At 38.3% G+C, this 12,872-nt stretch overlaps 1 protein-coding gene across 4 annotated transcripts in view; it reads right to left on the bottom strand.

Moving 5' to 3' along the window:
• Positions 1-12,872, bottom strand: part of PAWR (pro-apoptotic WT1 regulator) — a 90,303-nt gene that overhangs the window by 42,442 nt on the left and 34,989 nt on the right. The window lies entirely within an intron of this gene.

Here is a 12,872-nt window from a genome sequence, read left to right as displayed (position 1 = left end):
GGTTTCCAAACAACACATCAAAGTTCAGTGAACTCAGACACCTCAGACACTTTAAATTTCTGAAGGAAACAAAGTAATTTTAGGTAATCTGTAGAATACTGCATGAACCACTAACTCAAAAGTCCACAGTTTCAAAATTAGGTCCTATTACACTTTCCATAGCATCACAGGTTTACAAAACTGAGTCTCTGTAATGTAAAACAGAAGAATCATGCTCCCTCCGCCCCCACCACACACACACACACAAAAATCAACGTGGAATAGGAAATGAGGGTAGAGCTTCTAATTGGATTCCAAGTTTTAAGAAGTTGTACAGTGTCCAAGAGATGCACACATCCCATTAGAAATTTTGATTACTTAAGAATGAAATAAAAATATTTCTTCCAATAATTCATATATTATTTATTCAAATGGCTACTAAGTTGTTAGGACATAAATACTTACATTGTTTGGACCAAACTACTAAGAAAACTATTTGATATTTCTTTAGATCTAAGGACACCAAGAAAAGATTACTGGCCCACTAAGAGTGTGATGAACGGAGAATGTTTAGGAACCTTTGCAGCATATGGGTAGAAACTGAAATGATACTGGACCTGTCACTAAACTTAGTGAAGCATTAACTGACTAGCTTGTATTATTACCCAAAGGCCATTAGTGCTGTGTAAGGGCTAGTATACTCTATTTACAAATATCTGAGGGCTAATTAACTGAAATCCAGCTGTGGCCTAAGGAGTCCAGTTTCTCTGCAGCTCGCTCCAGGAAGAAATGCTCCTCTGTTCTCATCTGGGCCTGCACAAAGTCATCTTCCTTTATCAGTACTTAGGAAAAACATCCATGTTATAGGTCTAAAACTCGTAAACAAATGAATAGATCTTGGTAACATTAACCTATCAATAACAACATTATTAATATTATACGGAACTTTTCCAAAAATACTTTCAGAGCTATTAGCTCCTAACTATAGTGTTTCATTGTATAATCTGAAGGCCCATTGGGTCAGCTCACTGTGATTTGATTATAGCAATTTAAAGAAGCAACAGCTTTTGGTAGATAACGCCCAGGATTCACAATTAAGAACATGTGTTTTAGAATCAGGTTCTGTCACCATGTAACTTTAGGCGTGTCCCTCCATATCCTGAGTTTCATTATCTTCAACCATTTTTAAAAGAATTATTTTTATATTAATACAGGTACAGTCTCCCTTGTCCGAAATACTTGAGACCAGAAGTGTTTCAGATTTCAGGTTTTTTCAGAGTTTGGAATATTTGCATTATATTGATTGAGTAACCCTAATCCAAAAATCCAAATTCAATGAGAAGCTCCTAAAGGCAAGGGGAAGGGATGGGGAAAAGCTGGAGAAATGATGAAAGTCTTCAGGAAGTTAGTGAATCTTAAATTCAGTGGATTAAGAAAAAGCTGTAGTAGCAGTACTAAGGACACTCCTGCCCTGCATGCCACCTTAGTCAGGCAACTATCGCATACCCATGGAGACAGTTTATTCTCAGTAGATAATGAATTAAAGACATGTCTGACTCTGAGACATCAGTAGTAGTCAAGAGTGGAGGTAAGGAAAAAACCATTTGAGAAATAAGGAGTGAAAGTCTACATACAAAATACTGGCATTTCCAGTCCCCTTCCCCGACATGCATCTACAAATATTAAAATGAAAAAAGTGTAATAAATATTTCTGTATATTCATATTTATCAGATTTACTGTATACAACAAATCTTTATAATGGTTCCTGTCCACCAAAAACCCATATCTCACTATAGAGAAAAATATTTCACTGTGGTCAAGCTTTATATAGAAAGAGAAAAAAGGAGAAAGAGAATTATATTCAGAGGTTAAATGATCTTTAAGAGATGCCTGAAGCAGTAAATAATTCAATACAGTTAGGTAGTATACAAACAAAATGGTTTATGTAGTTACTTTAATATACATTAAAAATATATATATACAGCTAGTATATAGAACCTGTAATTTCAGAGACATTATTGCTTAGGCAAGGCAAAGTTTGTCAACTATCAAATAAATATTAACATAGGCATTTTGGCCAGGTGCAGTGGCTCACACCTGTAATCCCAGCACTTTGGGAGGCTGAGGTGGGAGGATCACAAAGTCAAGAGATCAAGACCATCCTGGTCAACATGGTGAAATCCCATCTTTACTAAAAATACAAAAATTAGCTGGGTGTGGTGGTATGTGCCTGTTGTCTCAGTTACTCGGGAGGCTGAGGCAGAAGAATCGCTTGAAACCAGGAGGCAGAGGTTACGGTGAGCCAAGATCGTGCCACTGCACTCCAGTCTGGTGACAGAGAGGGACTCCGTCTCAAAAAAAAACAAGAAAAGAAATGGCAGTAGTATGTGAATGTCTAAACTTTCAGGCACACTACTGCAGAGATAATTACTAAATTTGGTGGTAAAGTTAAGGTCAGATAAACTATAATTCCTTTAAATGCGATGCTAGAAACTTTTAAAAATTGATACAAATGTTATTGTATACAAAGTTTAACTTCTTGAAATTGAGATGCAAGTTTTTTGGGATTTACACTGACATAAGATAGGTTGACCAGAGATATGCTTTTTCAGGGAAATTTTCCCAAGATAGGAGTTAACATCAGGTAAAATTAATTACTGCAGCTACTGCAAGTTTAAAGTTCTAAAAACAGTTAACAGACAAGATGTAGAAAAAAGAAAGCAATTAGATAAAGACAGAAAGGAGGATAACTAGCAGCTATACTGACAGAACCACCATTTCGTTTGTCATGCTAGGCACAGTTAGGTCATCAAAATAGGTAGTCTTTATGCATATCTGCCTTTTACAGATTAAAAATATAAGATTCAAGTAAGATAATTTACTTGCAGCACCAGTTCTGGGGGAGGGAAAGTTGAAGATGAAAAAAAGTGTAACATAAAGGCAAAAATCCCTTTGATAACCAACTAAGTATCAAAATTAAATTCCCAATATAGTTTTCTAATACAGCAGTCCCCAATCTTTTTGGTACCAGGCACTGGTGCTGTGGAAGACAAGACAGGGGTAGGGGGATGATTTCAGGATGAAACTGTTCCACCTCAGATCATCAGCCGTTAGATTCTCATAAAGAGCATGCAACCTATATCTCTCACATACACAGTTCACGATAAGGTTCACACTCCTTTGAGAATCTAATGCCCCTGCTGATCTGACAGGAGGCAGAGCTCAGGCAGTAATGTTCACTTGCTTGCCAGCGGCTCACCTCCTGCTGTGTGGTCTGGTTTGTAACAGGCCAAGGACCAAGGAATGGTGACCCCTGTTCTAACATTCCTAACCTCAAAATCTTTATAAAATCCATAAAGTAAATAAAATGACTAAAGATGACTGCAGACTAGTAGGTTAAGAGATGGTCAATGAATTAGATTTGGTGTATTTAGCATTCCAAGAAGGTACTGTGCCCAGAAATTTGGTAAGATAGATTCATAATGTTCTTCTTATTCTAGCTGAAGACTTAATTACATTGCTGGTTCAGTAAATGAAGAGTCATACCCAAAACTTAAGTGGCCACATTTCCACTTTTCAATTAAAGTCAGAAGTTACTGAGTAACCCAAAAAACAGTAACACACACACATTTGGATATATGCTTTAAACTTCTATAATCAGGCCAGGCGCGGTGGCTCAAGCCTGTAATCCTAGCACTTTGGGAGGCCAAGACGGGCGGATCACGAGGTCAGGAGATCGAGACCATCCTGGCTAACACTGTGAAACCCTGTCTCTACTAAAAAAATACAAAAAAAACTAGCCGGGCGAGGTGGCGGCACCTGTAGTCCCAGCTACTCGGGAGGCTGAGGCAAGAGAACGGCGTAAACCCGGGAAGCGGAGCTTGCAGTGAGCTGAGATCCAGCCACTGCACTCCAGCCTGGGCGACAGAGCGAGACTCCGACTCAAATAAATAAATAGATAGATAGATAGATAGATAGATAGATAGATAGATAGATAGAATCTGGCTGATTTCTGGCCAGGTGCACTGGCTCATACCTGTAATTCCAGCACTTTGGGAGGCCAAGGCAGGCAGACCTCTTTAGCCCAGGAGTTCAGGACCAGCCTGAGCAACACAGAAAAACCCCGTCTCTACAAAAAATTTTAAAATTAGCAATTTAATTTTTAAAAATTTAAAAATTAGGGTGTGGTGGCACATGTCTGTAGTTACAGCCACTTGGGAGGCCAAGGCTGGAGGATCACCTAAGCCTGGGAATTGAGGGCTACAGTGAGCCACGATGGCACTACTGCACCCCAGCCTGGGCACTGGAGTGAGACCTTGTCTCAAAAAAAAAAAAAAAAAAAGAATCTGGCAGATTTTTCTGGTTTTGACCCTTGCAGTGAGCTGAGATCCGGTCACTGCACGCCAGCCTGGGCGATAGAGCAAGACTCCGTCTCAAAAAAAAAAAAAAAAAAACTTCTATAATCTGTATAATGTGCATAAAAGGGACTATGCACAGTAGCACACACCTGTAATCCTAACACTTTGGGAGACCAAGGCGGGAGGACTGCTTGAGCAAAAGAGTTCAAGACCAACCCAGGCAACACAATGAGACCCTGTCTCTACAAAATTATAAAAAAAAAAAATTAGTTGGGCATGGTGGCACATGTCTGTAGTCCCAGCTACTAAGGAGGCGGAGGTGGGAGGGTCACTTGAGCCTAGGAAGTCCAGGCTGCAATGAGCCATGACTATGCCTTTGCACTCTATCCTGGGCAACAGGATGGCTCTAACAGGAGCTAGACAGACTGTGTCTCAAAAAAAAAAAAAAAAAAAAAAACACCTAAACAGTCGTTTAGCAAATAAATTTAACTTCTCTAAGTTTTTAGAAATCCTCCTACACTTGGGATATCATAAAAAGTAGTAATTTTGTGAAACTGTAGGAAGACTCTGCTATTCATGCTTTTAAAATGTGCTTTTAATTTATCTGACTACTAAAGGCTATAATAATGTCAGTTGGAAAACAGAAAGCTGAGTGAGCATCTGAGGGTAGAAAGGAATGTTTTCACAGACTCAGTTGGTAAATACCACTGGTTCTAGCTAAACACTGTGATTCCTTAACTGGAAGCCAATCAAGATCTTAATTTTAAAAGTCTCCTTGTTACATAGGGCAATGGGCAGCCATATTATCTCAATTACTCTTTCACATAAAACTCAAGGATTGAATTAACACTTTGAAGCATCATAAACATCCTTTCCTTTTCACCATATTTCTGAGTCCATATGAAGAGGTCAGATTTAACTGAAATACTCAACAGGCTCAGATGTTAGTCTACTTTGGGTACTACAAAAGGCTGCTTTTAGGCCGGGCGCGGTGGCTCAAGCCTGTAATCCCAGCACTTTGGGAGGCCGAGACGGGCGGATCACGAGGTCAGGAGATCGAGACCATCCTGGCTAATACGGCGAAACCCCGTCTCTACTAAAAAATTACAAAAAACTAGCCGGGCGCGTTGGCGGGCGCCTGTAGTCCCAGCTACTTGGGAGGCTGAGGCAGGAGAATGGCGGGAACCTGGGAGGCGGAGCTTGCAGTGAGCTGAGATCCGGCCACTGCACTCCAGCCTGGGCGACAGAGCGAGACTCCGTCTCAAAAAAAAAAAAAAAAAAAAAAAAAGGCTGCTTTTTCTTTATGTTAAGGACATTTATATTATATATAATATACAATAGGTCAATATATACAAAACATATGTCAAGGATACATGTAACATATAATACATGTATGTTAGGATATTTATTATAGCACTGTCATATTAAAAAGTTGGAGAGTCCAAATACCCATCAATAAGGAAATAGAGCTAGTCTCAGTGGCTCATGCTTGTAATCCCAGCACCTTGAGAGGCCAACGCAGGACTGCCTGAAGCCAGGAGTATAAGACAAGCCCAGGCAACATAGCAAAACACTGTCTCTACAAAATATTTCTTAAAATATAGCCAGGCATAGTGGTGTGTACTTGTAGTCCCAACTACTTGGGAGGCTGAGGTGAGAGGATGGTTTGAGCCCAGGAGTTTGAGGCTGCAGTGAGCTATGATTGCACCAAGGGACTCCAGCCTGGTGACAGGGTGAGATCTAGTATCAAATAAATAAATAAATAAATAAGGACATAGTTAAATCAGCAGTCCTCAACCTTTTTGACAACAGGGACTGGTTTCATGGAAGACAATTTTTCCACGGACCGGGCTGTAGCAGGGGGAAGGTTTTGGGATGAAACTGTTCTACTTCAGATAATCAGTCATTAGTTAGATTCTCATAAAGAGCATGCAACCTAGATCCCTCACATGCACAGTTCATAATCAGGTTTGTACTCCTATGAGAATCTAATGCCACTGCTGATCTGATAGGAGTCAGAGCTCAGGCCGTAAAGCTTGCCAGCCACTTACCTCCTGCTATGCCGCCTAGTACTTGTCTGCAGCCCAGGATTTGAGAATCCCTGAGTTAAATTTGCATACCCATAAAATAATGTAGTGTGCAACCATTTAAAACAATGAGGTCAGATCTGTAATGTACTGGTTACTTCACAATTAAAGTATATTTAGAGCATTTCATTTTATGACACATTTTAAGCAAATTTTGCTAGAATTCTTGTAATATCTGCTGAGTTGCAAAGGAAGGCTACATGCTACATTGACGCTGTACCTTGTTATCAACAAAACTGCTAGTTACTAAATTTTTGGGTTTTTGTTCTCAACGGGTACATGCTCAAATGTTGGACCTTCAGACTCATCTGTATATTGCCAAAGGACTGCACGTGAGGATTCATATTCCATATAAACATCTCAGTATATTGGGCAAAACTTACTAAAATACATCAAAGGATCTTTGATCTACTAAACCAGGAGTTGGCAAAGTTTTCTCTGTAAAGAACAGATAGTGAATACTCTAGGCTTTGTGGACCGTAAGGTCTCTGTTGTTGTAAACCAAAATCTATCCGTCACAATGTATGAACAGGTGTGGCTGTGTTCCAGTAAAACTTTACTTCTCAAGTCCAAAAGAGCTTAAAGGTGTTTAAAAAAACAAACAAAAAAAAGTACTTACAAAGACAGGCAGTGGGCTAGACTTGGCCTACAACCACTAATTTGCTGACCCCTGTGCTAAAATCAAGGTGCTGCTAATGTAGTCTATCTTCTTTTTAACAGTACCCTACATGCATGCCATTATCCTTCAAAGACAGATCTTTATACTGCATGCTTTCATTTTGATTTTTCAAATGTTCAATTTGCAAATTACAATACAAGTGCTTTAAGGGAATAATATATTGTGGGACTCAATACAGAACTTCAATGTCAAAGCAATTTTTCATTGTATCAAAGCACAGAAGTGCAATTAAGGCCAGCATAACATGGGAATAAATAATTCTACACAAACACATTCTATAGTAATAAACCTGCAATCAAGAAATTCACGTGCATGCTGGAGTAAATGGCCTTGAACAGAAAGAATTAGTATCTAGGAAATGCATAATCACATAAATAAAAATTTCTAAAATAAAGCAAAAGGTTACATTTCTAAACTTTAAAATATTTTTCTTTCTTCACACTTGAATTTTTATTCTAAGTGACTGAACAAAAAAAATACACCATCAAGATGAAAAGGCAATTCAGAAAATACAAACACCTAGCAAATAAGTGTAAATATATGCAATCTCCAAAAAAAGTAAATTATAACCAGAAGAAAGAATTGGTTAAAAAAATTAGGGTGCATAATTTGCATTTGAAGCTTTTCCCTTACAAGCCTGAATCCTCAACCAGATTTTCATCTTCCGTATCTCAGCTCAGACTCTCCAAATATAGCTGCCCCATCAGGTATTTCAGTTTAGATCTGGCCAGATGATAAGGCTATTCCCCTACCTAGTCTGGGCCACAAAAGATTTAAATGACATTAAGAAAATTCAAAGAAGATGAGCCAGGAATGGTAGCTCATGCCTGTAATTATACAGAGGCTGAGTGGGGAGGACTGCTCAAGCCTGGGAGTTCAAAGTCTTCCTGGGCTCACAAAAAAATGGCGAGGGGCAGGTGGGAATTTCGATGCTTAAATTCCTTGTCCCTTCTGTAGTGGATTTCTAAACCGTTTGTAAGCCAATAGAAGGCAACGGCACAATCAGTATTTTAAATCTGTGCCATGAAAGAAAAAGAAGCAAGCCAGTATCTACCAACCTACCAACGAATGAAGTGTTAGATACACATAATGGAATATTATTCAGCCTTAAAAAGGAAATTCTGACACATGCTGTAACACAGATGCACCTCTGAAGACATTATGCTAGAGGAAATAAGCCAGTCACAAGAGGACAGATATGTATGATCTCCCTTCTACAAAGTACCTACAGTAGTCAAATTAATATAGACAAAGTAGAATGGTTGTTGGCCAGAGGGGGGTGGGAAATTAGGAGTTATTGTTTAATAGATATGTAGTTTCAGTTTGGAAGGATGAAAAAGTTCTGGAGATGGATAATGGTGATGGTTACAAAACAATGTAAATATACTTAATGCCACTGAACTCTACACTTAAAATGGTTAAATGGTAAGTTTTATATATGTATATGTTACCACATTAATAAAAAAGAAAAGATGAAAGCAATTAAATTTGCAACTACAATGACCCTAAAAACCTTTCAACAGCATTAGTGGAATTTAAATACTTAATTTATTAAGTAATACAAAGATACTCACTGGCTCAATATACCCTGCAATACAGACCACAACCTGATAGATGTGAGGATGTGAGCAGATTAAAGAAAAGAAAGGCTTTCAAAACAAATTACTTTAAAGCTTTTATGTGAAGAAGCTTCAGATTTGTAATTCTGAAGGGAATGTGCCTTTTCAAAAGCTCTTTGGAAAAAGTTCAATCATAAAAGACGATAAAAATAGGGAGCATCATGAATTTATTTCATTTTCCAACCTCTATATTAAACTGCTCCTAAAATGCATTTAAAAAGAATGCATATTCTTCAGCAAATCTTTTCATCAATCACCATGTGAAAACCTTTGGCAGGGACACTGTGCATTCCTGGAAGGATTTAAATTAATTTGTGAGGGACTGAAACCTGGCTTATAAGCGAAGAATTGGATTTAGGATTTGACAAAGGGTTCTTTTCTGAATTTAAAATGTTGTATCATGAGTTCACATTTATGTTCTGCATCACCAGTAAAGTGACGAAATAATACAGAACTTCAAGTATTTATGGTCATAGCTTTATCTGTCTAAAACAACAAAGTATTTGAAATCACATTTCTACTTTGAGTAAAAAAAAAAAAAACAACAAACTAAATTAAATATTCCAACTGTAAGAAATTCTGTTTTTCTTTATTTTTTTGAGACAGAGTCTCACTGTTGTTGCCCAGACTGGAGTGCAATGGCGCAATCTCAGCTCACTGCAACCTCCACCTCCCAGGTTCCAGCAATTCTCCTGCCTCAGCCTTCCGAGTAGCTGAGATTACACCACCACACTCAGCTAATTTTTGTATTTTTAGTAGAGATAGGGTTTCACCATGTTAGCCAAGCTGGTCTTGAACTCCCAACCTCAGGTGATCCGCCCACCTCAGCCACCCAAACTGATGGGATTACAGGCGTGAGCCACCGCACCTGGCCTCAGTGCTTATTTTTTAAGAATTGACCTCCTCATTTTATTTGTATTTCAAATTCAAATTCTTTAAAAAAAAAAAAAGTTAAATTATTTTAACTATAGACAACAGGAAATCATTTAATTCTGCAAGTTTTAGTTGAGGCCTAAGAACTCAAACTGATTTATAGTATCCTTATTTGTACTGAAGTAAATCACAGAAAAATCAAGCCCAGTTGGAGGTACTACTGTATCTGAATGATATAAAATCTTCCTATAATAGCCAAATTGTCAGATCAGTTTACAGTCATAAAACATGTTAAAACAGCTGCTGTAAACATGAGAGGGGAAGATAAAAAGGTTAACAAAAATGAAGTGATGGTCCTTAAGAGACAGGGAAAAACCAATTAGTTTTATGTTTGGTTGTATCAAATGATTAAATTTTAAATGACTGCATTTAAGATTTAAGTACAATACTATTCAAAGCACCAGTCAAGTGTGGGGGAGTTACGGGAGACATGGACTTGTCAATCTAATGGTTACAGTGACTAAAAATAGTAACAATGAGGCAGTACATGTGATCAATAAATTTTAAAAGGGAGAGGGATGTGTTTCCATATGAATACAAAGCTTTGCATCATTTCTAACACACTGATTCAAATAGCTTTTTCCTTGCCCCCTGTCCAAAAGCAATGCAATGCTCCTTCCCATAAATCAAACAACCAAAGCTCTGGGAGAGCTGGCTTCCCTTCTTAACATGGGAAGCTGTTCATAAAGCCTAGTTCTGGTAGAGCTTTACCACCTGTATTAGTCCATTTTCACACTCCTACAAAGAACTGCCCAGTTTATAACAGCTGGGTAATTATAAGTAAGAGGTTTAATTGACTCACAGCTCCACATGGCTGAGGAGTCCTCAGGAAACTTACAATCATGGTGGAAGGTGAAGCAGGCACCTTCTGCAAAAGATGGCAGGAGACTACCATTTATAAAACCATCAGATCTCATGAGAATTCACTATCATAAGAACAACATGGAGGAAATCGCCCCCATAATGCTATCACTTCCCTTCCTCTAAACAAGGGGATTACAATTCAAAGTGAGATTTGGATGGGGACACAGAGCCACACCGTATCACCACCCCATGGGAGAGGGAGTTACCACTTGGGTACTGGGGATTGCCAGCAGCTAAATGCCCTTTATTCTTTATTCTGTTCAATAATAATCAAGGAATTGAAGGAATTATTTCAGCTGGCTAAGATGCCAGGTACTGCTGTGGTACTTAAGGGAAAATTTAAGGAAATAAAAGAAAGAATAAATTTGCTTAAGTGTAGCATCTCTATTAGTTTTCTAATGCATTGCCTGGAGGCTTGTTAAGAATGGAATGCCAGGCCTTTAAACAAATCCCAGTCGCTTTAAACAAACTCTGCATTTTAACAAGAGCCTCAGGTGATTCGTATGCACATTAAAGTCTGAGGCCTCCTGGTCTATAGTGACCACAGCTGCCAACCTGACAGCCCCAATTAGCTCCAGGCCTCCACTCTCCAAACATTTAGGCTTTACAATAAATGTATGAAAGCAGCTCAAAATCTAAATATGAAATGACAATTTCTCAAATTCCAGACTAAAAAGAGAGAGGACTTAAAACTAAGTTCTTATTCCTGGCTCTCCTTAGAATTCCCTAGGCACTAGCTTTACCAAACTATGGGTGCCCAGGACCTACCTACACCAAAGGATTAAATACTAGGCATCAGTTACCCAGGTGATTTTAACATGTAGCTAAAAAGGATAACCAATAAACTTACAGCATGCCTTCTCAACCTTTAAATGCAGATTCAGATTTCAGGAAGTCTCTATTGAGGCCTCAGATACTGCATTTCCAACAATATTCTGAAATGGAGCAACTCAGCCTCTGCCCTTGTGGTCCATAAATTTAGAAACAGGTTGTCAAAAAGACTTCAAAAGCTTTTGCCCTCAGAGCATCTTTCTCTATAGTCAAGTATGATTACTGCCTCCAATTCAGAATATTAACATATGTGTCATAAACTGTTTTAGACAAAGTCAATACAAAAATTAATATGACATAAAATTCCTACCCTCGTGGAGCATCTAGTGTAAAATATGTGAAAGAGACAAATAAGCAACTAAAATAGAGTGCTGATAGAAGGTATCTAACCCAGATCTGGGATCAAGAAAGATTTCTGGAGTGATAAAGAGAGAGAAGCAAATGTGGGATACAACTCCTTCAGGCAAAGGGTAGTACATCTCAAGACCTGAAGATGAGGGAAAGCATATCACATCCAAGGTATCCAGGTATACTTCCAAGAATATGAAGGATAGAATATTTGAGAGGTGAGACAGAAGGGGCAGAGGGAGCAAAGGCCAAAACATGAAGAATGCTGTAAACCACCTTAAATATATTTTGGACTTTTCCTAAACAGAAAATTGTATGAATAGATTTGTGTTTTGAAAGCTAGCTCTAACTGCAGGATAAAGAACAGACTAGAGGCAGATAAATTAGGATCTACTATAGTGATTCAACTGCTTGATACTGGTAGCCTGAAATAGTATGGTAGTAATGAGAATGGGAAAGAAGTAGATGAATCTGAGCAATATCTAGAACTAAAATTGACAACATATGGTGAATGAACGCTTAACATGGGAGTGAGGTGGGGAAATATGGAAGACACATGTCAATTCAGAACATTCGTGGCAACGACTTGGAAAAACATTTGTGAGATGGTGCTACTACTCACAAGTTAGGAATACAAGAACAAGAAGGTTTAGCAGGAGAAAATTATGATGTTTTAGAAAAAAGCAGAAAATGTCCAATAGGCAGACTAGCACAGGTATCAAGCTCAAGAGGAAAATATGGACTGGAAATATAGATTAGCAAATTCAATAATGACATCCAGTTCTGGCCAAGTTGGAATAACTGGGACCAGATTTACCACCATCCCTGAAATAACAACAAAAAATAGATCAAATATACAAAATAATAGTTTTCAGAGACTGAACATAAAGATGGCACAAAACAATGACCCTGAGAGACAGAAAACAAACCAGGTGAGTTCTACAATTACTGCAGCTTAGTGAGAGAGAATCTGGGCAGAGACCAGCACTCTCCCTGAATTGAAAAGATGGAAATGGGAGTCCAGGAATGCCAAGGTAGCTAGTTTTCAGGTCAGAGTTCTGAAGAGGAAAAAAACAGCAGAGATCTCTCTGTAATTTAAGTATTGAACAGTATATTATGCACATGAAGAAATACTCCAAAGCTGGGGAGAGTCATCTGAAAGGTTAAAGGAAT

Source organism: Trachypithecus francoisi, unplaced genomic scaffold (genome assembly GCF_009764315.1).
Source record: "Trachypithecus francoisi isolate TF-2019V2 unplaced genomic scaffold, Tfra_2.0 Lachesis_group11, whole genome shotgun sequence".
NCBI lineage: Eukaryota > Metazoa > Chordata > Mammalia > Primates > Cercopithecidae > Trachypithecus > Trachypithecus francoisi.
The sequence above is the reverse complement of the archived record's forward strand: the minus strand, read 5'-3'. Positions and strand labels throughout refer to the sequence as shown.